Here is a 9,868-nt window from a genome sequence, read left to right on the forward strand (position 1 = left end):
CAGTGTAGTTTCACTCAAGTTCATCCATTTATTTGTGTCCTATAATGAAAGGCTGAGAGGATGCGAATGTAGATAAAGCAGTTTTAATGGAGGTAATGAAGGCAAACAAATCTAAAACATCAATCAATAACAAGGTCAAGAGCAGTCGCAGGTAAAAACACTAAGCAAAGTCAAAATCCAGGCGATTAAAGACTTGGGGAAATCAGGACAGAGTGTAAATGTGCGTATATTGCTTTGAGTGATCATGAACAATGGTTGTAGCCCGCATTGCATGCTGGGAATTGGAGTTGGAAGACCTGACTGGTTCTAGGATGGTTCCCCATGAAAGCTCAGGGTCTAAGTTGAATCTAAGGCCACATTCACACTGCAGGTAAAAGTGGCCCAAATCTGATTTTTTTGGGGTCAAGTGACCAGGTCAGACTTCTTCTGGAGTAGTGTGAACACTCAAATCTAGCCCATATCTGATTTTTTCCAATCAGATTCAGACCACTTCCATATGTGGTCCTGAATCAGACCCAAATCTGATTTTTTCCAATGTGGCCGCAGTGTGAACAACCAAGGCGGATTTGATGCGACATTAACGTCGATCTACATCGACTTTCGTCACAATTATGCGCCGGCGAGTACGCACACAAACGTGACTACGCCTACAGAATGGATCAAATAATCAAAAGTTGCCCTCGACATCCGAAAATTTTCAAAACACTGCATCTCTGTGCTGCCATTACACAAACATTTAGAAAGAAAAGCGAAAATGCTTACTTCCTCCATAACCTCGACAACTTTAGCGCAACGGCGTGCTGCGTGTGAAATCATTGTTGTTGTTCGTTTGCGCATGCGGGTCAGTTCGAAACAGCAAACAGTTCACACTGATATCTGATATAGGGCACATTTTATAAGGTAATGTGAACAGCCAAACAAAAAAATCAGATCTGAGCAAAATATCTGAATTGAGCGTTAAGACTTGCAGTGTGAACGTGGCTTAAGGATGTATTAGCTAGCATATTTTCGACTATTCTAATTAAACATACAGGGGCGTGTTTTGCATAGCAGCTCTGACTAGCAAAATCTCTGGAATATCTTTATTTGACAGGTCAGTTATGAAATTTGTCTGCTCTTTGCTTTTTGCGCTTAAAAAATGACTCAGGTCCATCACAGATGCCCTAAATGATAGACCAGAATTTTTCCATTTCTGTTTTATTGTTAGCTCTTAATAAAGGATGGATGCTACATCCTAGGGCTCATTCATATGTCAAGCAGTCAGCATCTTTTATTTCCAGAAAGCCTAGCGGAACGCCTGATGATCTCTGTCAGTTTAACATGATTAATACATCACTTTCTTGACAGAAAATATCCGTGGCTTTTTAATCACGGATCATCATCTAAATACTGATTTGCTTTTCAACATGAATCTGGATTTGTTTGTGTACAAAAGGCATTTAAATCGAACATAAAACGACTCACGTAGGAACATAATCCATATACAACACATATTTTTTAATACGCTGCTTAAAGGTAAATATTATTAATGAACACATATCTGTCTGTTGATACAATCATCAGTATCATGGTAATTAAGCTGTTTTAATCATGTAATTAATCATGGTAATTAAGCTGTTTGTGCTTTTACAAATCACCAGCATTAAAGAAAAATAAATGTAGAATGTTTTTGCCCAGATGAATACAATAATATTATTATTTATACTTTATTCAAAGAAACAACAAAATTCGGTGTAGAATTTATTTTTATTTATTTATTTATTTATTTATTTTTTACGAGAATTTTTTTTTACGAGAAAAAATATTATTTAATGAAGGGGAAAACATTTATTTATTTATTTATATTCTATCTGTCTGTCCTTCTGTCTGTTTCTTTCGTTACATAGCTGATTATTTCATTATTTTTTTTATTAAAAATATACATTTTGACTGGTGACTTGAATGGATTATGTGAACTTTCAGAAATAAAATTAAAATTAAATGTCCAATCCAAAATGAACTTTTAAAACTGCTATTATTTAAAAATGCTGTTATTGTAAACTTTTTCTTTCTAAAGCACCTATAAAAGAAAAGTGGTCCAAATTTAAGAACCTACAGTATGTTCCGCAAACTGTTAAAGACTTTTGAGCCTATTCGTGAATAAAAATTTCGAATGGTCCTGATTAACAAGTATAATTTCCCTCTCCTTAAACTGCAGTCTCTTCTGTGCTCATAAATAGGTGTGAACATTTTTTTTTCCACACATAAAGAGATTCCCATCTGTGAAATGTTTACATACCCCTGGTATATGACCCCATGTGTACACACTATCCGTACGTCCACACGTAGTTTCTTCATTTCTTTATTTCTTTTTTTTGTCATGAAATCCCCTCAGTATATTCTGCCTTCTCTGGCACAGATCCCTCGTTCCCTGTCCCGGCACTGTGGTCCATTGGCCGAAGAAGAAGACTGATTTATTTACTGAAGGCCAGTCTGCTCATCTTGCTATTGTCCGTCGGAAGAACCGCCACAGCTGTGTATGCTTAATCACCATGGAAACGGTTTCGGCCCGGTCCAGTCAGGCTTCAGCGTGTGAGCAGCTGCGAAAACAAAAAGAGCCCTGCATTGAGATTAGAAACGTCAATCAACAGGACACAGGAACTGCATAGGGAGGAGGAGGAGGAGGAGGACGAGGGGACTCCAGGTCAATTCTTCAAGTCTCTAGAGACCAACTTGTGTAATTTAGCTGTTTTTCCTGTCTCTAATCTCTCATTACTTCACTTGTTCACTTGAATTTGCTTCAGCAGGGAAGTTGGGTTTCTAGTCATAATAGCCGAGCAGCCCAGACGCTCCAGAAACACTGGGAAACCACTGCGACTCTTATTAATGCCCTGATTTCTTATGCGCTGTTTTTGATTTATCAGACATTTTCATTCAGTATAAAGAAATGAATGATTTTTTTATGGCTGTGCATCTGACCTAAAATGAGTCAGGACTCGTTGGCTTTCAGTGTGAGTCATGTGTTGTTCCCTCTGTTCATAACCTCACACAGAATTTTAGATGCTTATGAACAAGCGCTTGGGGCATCACAGAGAGCAGAAATGGGTTTGATTTCAACGATTATTTTTGCGTGAAAACAAACTAACCGTTTATTTTTAGCAACTGCTCTATGAATATATTTCCCCTAGCAGAGGTGGGAGTAAGTCACACATGTGCAAGTCACAAGTAAGTCTCAAGTCATGAATGTCAAGTCAAAGTCAAGTCGAATCTTTTCTAATATTTGTCAAGCAAGTCTCAAGTCTCAAATTTGCGACTGAAGTCTGACTTGAGTCAAGTCGAGTCCCCCATCTCCGAATCATTCAACTCAAGTCTCAAGTCATGAATGTCAAGTCAAAGCGACTTAAGTCAGACTCGAGTCAAGTCATATGACTCGACTCCCCCAACTCTGTCCCCTAGTAGGCTAGATAAAAATAGAAATACTTATTAATACACTACAAATTCTTAAAATCACAAGTGTCTACTTTTATATGAGCTTCATATTGGCCAACACTTTGAGACATGACAAAGACATTCGGTGATCAACATGGACGCAAGAAAAGATTAGCAAATTTTATTTGTTTAGTCTCAGGGAAAAAGCACTATTGCACCAATTTAGTACTTAAGCAAGTACCAGTAAAATAAACAGGTACATGATCATTTCCTGAGCTGAATCCAGAACGGATGAATATTTAACATCTAAAATCGAAGGATTAATCCCATAATTTCAGAAAGGATTTAAAACCTTCAAGCTACGACGATACCCTCCCCGACTTTTTCAGACCCCTCATGTCGCTTTATCCCTTTCCTTTCTAAAGCCACAAGCATTTCAAGATGACAGATTTAAAATAACTTTCAGCGCAGAATTGCCATCTTGTTACTGACTGAAGCAGCAGACGTGTATCGATCGTGCAGCCACCACAATAATGTCAGCAGTTTGGGGGCAGAAGAAGAAGATCCACAAATTTCAGTTTCTGATATCAGATGTTTTAATTCAGGGTGTGTTTGGGGGTCCAAGAAGGATCTAAAAAGTCCAGTAGTATAACAAAAAACAAGCATATAAAATGATGCTGTTATATTTAGTGATATTAGCATTAAGCTTGGGGGCACGGTGGCTTAGTGGTTAGCACGTTCGCCTCACACCTCCAGGGTCGGGGGTTCGATTCCTGCCTCCGCCTTGTGTGTGTGGAGTTTACATGTTCTCCGCGTGCCTCGGGGGTTTCCTCCGGGTACTCCGGTTTCCTCCCCCCGGTCCAAAGACATGCATGGTAGGTTGATAGGCATCTCTGGAAAATTGTCCGTAGTGTGTGATTGTGTGAGTGAATGAGTGTGTGTGTGCCCTATGATGGGTTGGCACTCCGTCCAGGGTGTATCCTGCCTTGATGCCCGATGACGCCTGAGATAGGCACAGGCTCCCCGTGACCCGAGGTAGTTTGGATAAGCGGTAGAAAATGAGTGAGTGAGAGAGAGCATTAAGCTTGCTGTAACAAGGATGATTTACAACATTATCCAGATACCTTTATCCAGAGCAACTTACATTTTTTTATCTCATTTTATACAACTTAGAAATTGAGTGTTAAGTGACTTGCTCAGGGTCCCAGGACCAACCTTCCAATCTGTAGTCCAACACCTTAACTACTAAGCTTCCACATCCCCTGTAATTTACATTTACAGCATTTGGTGGACACTGTTATCCAAAGCTACTTACATTTATCTCATTTATACAACCGAGGCATGTATTAATTATGCTGTAAATTTCATTAAAAAAATAACCACTGCCTTTTGTTTTTTTTTAGGTTCCCCATTGGGGAAAAACATCGTGAGAAAAACATGATCTTGCTAAAATATATATCATTTTTCCAAACAAAAACCTAGACCTCAAAAATACATTTGACCTAAACCCTGACCTCTTGGCTTTCTAAATTCCCAGGCAACATGATTGACATGCAAGTAGACCCTCCTCCTAATCCTGATTGGCTGAATGTTAGCATTTCATGTACAGCATTTCTTCTTCCTCTCTGAGCTGATAATTTACTGAAGCTGACTCAGAAAATTCAGCAAATATTATAGAAATATTTTCTTCTGAACGCTGATTTGATACATGGAGGTTAAACCTAGTTGACACTTAGCCTTTATTCAGCATATAACAGCATTTCCTTATAAAAAAGAAAAAAAAAATCCCTTAGCAGTCATCAAGGGACGTTCACTTAAACGGCTAGCTCTGACAGTGACTGATGGGCTTAGATGAGATAAATCCTACTAAGCCATGAATTGGCACTTAGGCGGAGGTGAGAGGAGGCTAATTACACACACGCACACACACACACACATACACACATATACACACACACGCACAAACACACACAGTTCTCCAGATGGTAAGGTGACTTGACCCTCTGCTAAACAGAGTGAAAATACAGATCAATTCTAAAGAAATGTGCATAATAATTGTAGCTCTCAGCACCTAAGCACAAAACTTTAAAGTCTATGCTAATGTATGTGAGGTCACGACCCAGATAAAAAGTCCAGTTACTCCAGAGTATAAGACATACACCATTAAATTATCCCTCTTTGATGAATAAAAACATCAGAGGTCAAGTTGTAAAAAAAAAATAATAATAATAATAATAATAATAATAATAAGAAGAAGAAGAAGAAGAAGAAGAAGAAGAAGAAGAAGAAGAAGAATAAAAAAAAATTGAATTGAATTTAAAAATGAATTACATTTTAGTTCAAAAGGTTTATTTAACCAATATTAATATTATACAAAGATTCAAGATTAATATTAGACTTATATTTAAATGTGTTATTTATCCCTAATGAACAAGCCTGAGGTGACTGTGGTGAGGAAAACTCCCTTAGATGGAAGAGGAAGAAACCTTGAGAGGAACCAGACTCAAAAGTGATCCTCATCCTCATTTGGGTGACACTGGAGGGTGTGATTATAAACTGTTATAAACACCGGATTGTGCTATTATGAATAATGTCCTTTATACAGTCAGATACAGTCTGATAATTGTGTACCGATTAGGAGGTTGTTGTCCTCAAAGACCACATGAAGTTGGCATCTTCTCTTTGAAGGTCTGAAATCTACATAAAGAGGAACACAACCAGAGCTGGTACATTTCTACTGTAGACGCCTCATGATCTTCACAGGGTTGGACTCTTCTCAGTGAAGGTCCGAAATCTTCATGAAGCGGGAACACAACTGGAGCTGGAATCTCTGGATGCCTCAGGATGGATAGAAAAAGAGAAGAAAATGGAGAAGCTGTTAATCATGATATTAATCAGCACAAGATAATAATGTGTATAACAGGAGCACACGGTTGTAGGATGTATCATGTGTACACCTGGCTAAAGAGACTTTTCTGTGAATAAAATACAGAATAGATTCAGAAAGCTATAGCTAGTAGGCTTGGCTTTGAAAAGCTGTTATTAAAATAACAGTCATTTCCCCCTATGAGATTTATGCATTGTGCCTAACCCCCTAAATAGAATATTCATTACAGCAATTTTTTTTTTAGATCAGTATCCAATCACAAAGCCTCGACAATACAGCCAAGGTATTTATTTTATACTATATATCATTTGTTTATTCCCCACATACATCCCTATCACTATGGGATGGTTTAGTTTTGGTCTCAGCTTCAGAATATCCACCCAGAGACGAATAAATAACGTTTACGGAGCACAAAGACAAACAGATTAGATATTAAAAATTATTCCAAGGCGTCGTCTACCTCCACGCTGGCTTCTTTGTTTTCCATCATTTTCTTAGCAGCATGGGATCCGCGTCCACATCAGCCTCCATGTGGAGTTAAAAGAACATTTCTTTAATAGGAAGTTGTTTTTTATTTTTTTTTTTTTTTATTAACCAATGCTGCTGCTTTTTGAATGCATTTACTGTCCCGAATAAGCAGTCACGGAGCACACAGACGACTGTCGCTTAGCTCGGCTTGTTCGCAGAGGATTCTATTCAGATTATCCAACTTTAGCTTAAAGCATATGTAAAACAACTGTTTGCAATAAAGACCACAAAACAAGACCTTTAATCCTTGCTGACACTGTAACAATAACCAATATAAACTGAATAAAATAAGCATTATAATCAAAATGCATATATTCTATGTCCACCGAACAGTCATAACATTGCAACCACCGAGCTAATATTGTATAAATCCACTGTGTATAATAGAATCGAACAAAAGCTTTTATTTTGTCACATATACATTACAGCATGGTGAAATTCTTTCTTTACATATCCCAAGTCTGGAGGTTGGGGTCAGAGCACAGGGTCAGCTATGATACAGCACCACTGGAGCAGAGAGGTTTAAGGGCCTTGCTCAAGGGCCCAACAGTGGCAGCTTGGCTTAAACACCAATTCTCCAAACAACAATCCAGAGCCTTAACCACATGAGCCACAACTGCACTTGTGTCACAAAAACAGCTCTGATTCTTTGACTCATAAACTCCACAAGATCTCTAAAAAAGTGTGTGTTGTATCCGGCGCCGACTTTACAATAAGATCCTTTAAATCCTTTCCCAACACGTTCCAAAGACACGACTGGATTAAGATCAACACTTTGAGAGTGACAGTCACGCATTTGGGTCTTTTGTCACGCTCTCCCGCCACACATCGTATTTCTCACGCAGAAAAACTTTTTGACTATTTATCATATATTTAATAAGCCACAGCGTCTTAAATGTATCAGTCCGCACCGCTGTCTCTATGGAACCGAATCAAGCAGGAATATGGCAGGAATCAAGCGCGTCTCCCCAGGAGTTCTTAGTCGAGCCTGACACTTATCAGCCAATCAAAAAAAAGAGGCTACACAATAGCCAATCAGAAAATAGCACTATCTGGGTAAGATTTAACGCAACAACCAATGAAAAAAAAACATTCATTAGAGAGAGGGTATTTTCAATGGTCGGTTTGAACAAAACCTCAACACGAAACAGCTCGTCTCTGGACGGGACATTGTCATCAATCATGACTCTAAAAATGGCTGGGCTTGAGCTGAACTGTTTTAAATGGGAGTTGGAGATGTCACGCTTGCCTGTCTTCAAAACTTGAAAGCCCTGCTTTGGACTCTTTGTCTTGTCTTGTTTTAACAGTAAGTCAGGAAGCATTATACTGTTAAATGTGAACACTGCTGTATTAATGTGTTAATATTTACACTGGCAGTTACATTTACAGTATTTGGCATATGCTGTTATCTGGAGTGGCTTAAAGAAGTACACTGAAGTCTCTATCAAGGAACCTCTGATAATACTGATACCTGATACTGGTCTGATAATACTGATACCTGATACTGGTCTGATAATACTGATACCTGATACTGGTCTGATGATACTGATACCTGATACTGGTCTGATAATACTGATACCTGATACTGGTCTGATAATACTGATACCTGATACTGGTCTGATAATACTGATACCTGATACTGGTCTAATGATACTGATACCTGATACTGGTCTGATGATACTGATACCTGATACTGGTCTGATGATACTGATACCTGATACTGGTCTGATAATACTGATACCTGATACTGGTCTGATGATGCTGATACCTGATACTGGTCTGATGATACAGATACCTGATACTGGTCTGATCAGTGTCGGCGCCAGAGAATAGAGAATGAGGGGGCCTCATGTTTAACTGGGGGGCCTATCTCGTTCACATACTATTACTATTATTAAACTTCAATAAACATAATAAAATTTTAAACGTGTCACTCACTGTAAACTATAATTTATCATGACTCTAAAGTGCAAGACTCGTGAAAACACACGCAAATTAGCCACCATATAACCAAACGTACTAAAGCAAAAAGGCCTCTTACCTTTAGAAGAGCTGCAGGCGACAAGAGGAGGAATTACGAGTGTGGCTCATTGCTCGTCTGTGGTCCGTAAAAACGTTCTTTAGTGCCGAGAAGGAGTTCTCACACATGGCAGTGGAGGCCCCGAACGTGACCGCAACTTTTAGCGCAGAAAAAAACACTGGGCATAGCTTCCAGAACTTTGTGTTGTTCAGAAAGAAGTCTCATAACCGTCATTTTCTGTTGACTTTCCTCTGTCTTAATTCTGGAGATATATTGCTTTGCAACGATGCATTCTGTTTCCACAATGGTGCAATTTGTTAAATCCATAATAGGCTTCATAGACTCAACATTTAAAAACGTCTCACTATCTATCCCCAAATCTCAGGCGTCATTGGGCATCAATGCAGGATACACCCTGGACGGAATGCCAACCCATCGCAGGGCGCGTGCGCACACACACACACACAAACACACACACACACACACACTCTAGGGACAATTTTCCAGAGATACCAATCAACCTACCATGCATGTCTTTGGACCGGGGACGGGGAGGAAACCGGAGTACCCGGAGGAAACCCCCGAGGCACGGGGAGAACACACACACACAAGGTGGAGGCGGGAAACGAACCCCGACCCTGGAGGTGTGAGGCGAACGTGCTAACCACTAAGCCACCATGTCCCCCGGCTCTGCCTTCACCGAGTCCTATACTGGGGCGTCGACATTCTCATCAGCGGTGTTAGTCATACTTGAACTGAGCCGTTGAGCTGTTTTCTCTGTTGAGCAGGCGAACCATTTTCTTATATCCATTGTTAAAGATTTTTTTAATTAAAACAATGTTTTAGTAGATGTTTTCAGACGAACTTCGCAAACTTTAGAATAACGATTTCACTGACCATTTAGCCTACTGATTTACGTTACTGACGTAGTGGCAACGTGAATGTAATTGGCTGACTATGTTAGCACTGCATTATGGGTTAGTACAATTATTATTTTTTTAATTAACTTATACTCTTTATTCTTT

The 9,868-nt window shown here is 39.1% G+C and overlaps 1 long non-coding RNA gene across 1 annotated transcript; it reads right to left on the minus strand.

The window, feature by feature from the left end:
- Positions 1–5,740: 5,740 nt before the first annotated feature.
- LOC132856379 (uncharacterized) lies at positions 5,741–9,135 on the minus strand. The gene is made up of 2 exons (XR_009649423.1): positions 8,865–9,135; positions 5,741–6,246 (listed from the first exon to the last, which is right to left on the minus strand). It is a non-coding gene; the product is annotated as an uncharacterized LOC132856379 (long non-coding RNA).
- Positions 9,136–9,868: the final 733 nt, after the last annotated feature.

The sequence above is a fragment of the Tachysurus vachellii genome, chromosome 13, assembly GCF_030014155.1.
Source record: "Tachysurus vachellii isolate PV-2020 chromosome 13, HZAU_Pvac_v1, whole genome shotgun sequence".
In the NCBI taxonomy this organism is placed as follows: Eukaryota; Metazoa; Chordata; class Actinopteri; order Siluriformes; family Bagridae; genus Tachysurus; species Tachysurus vachellii.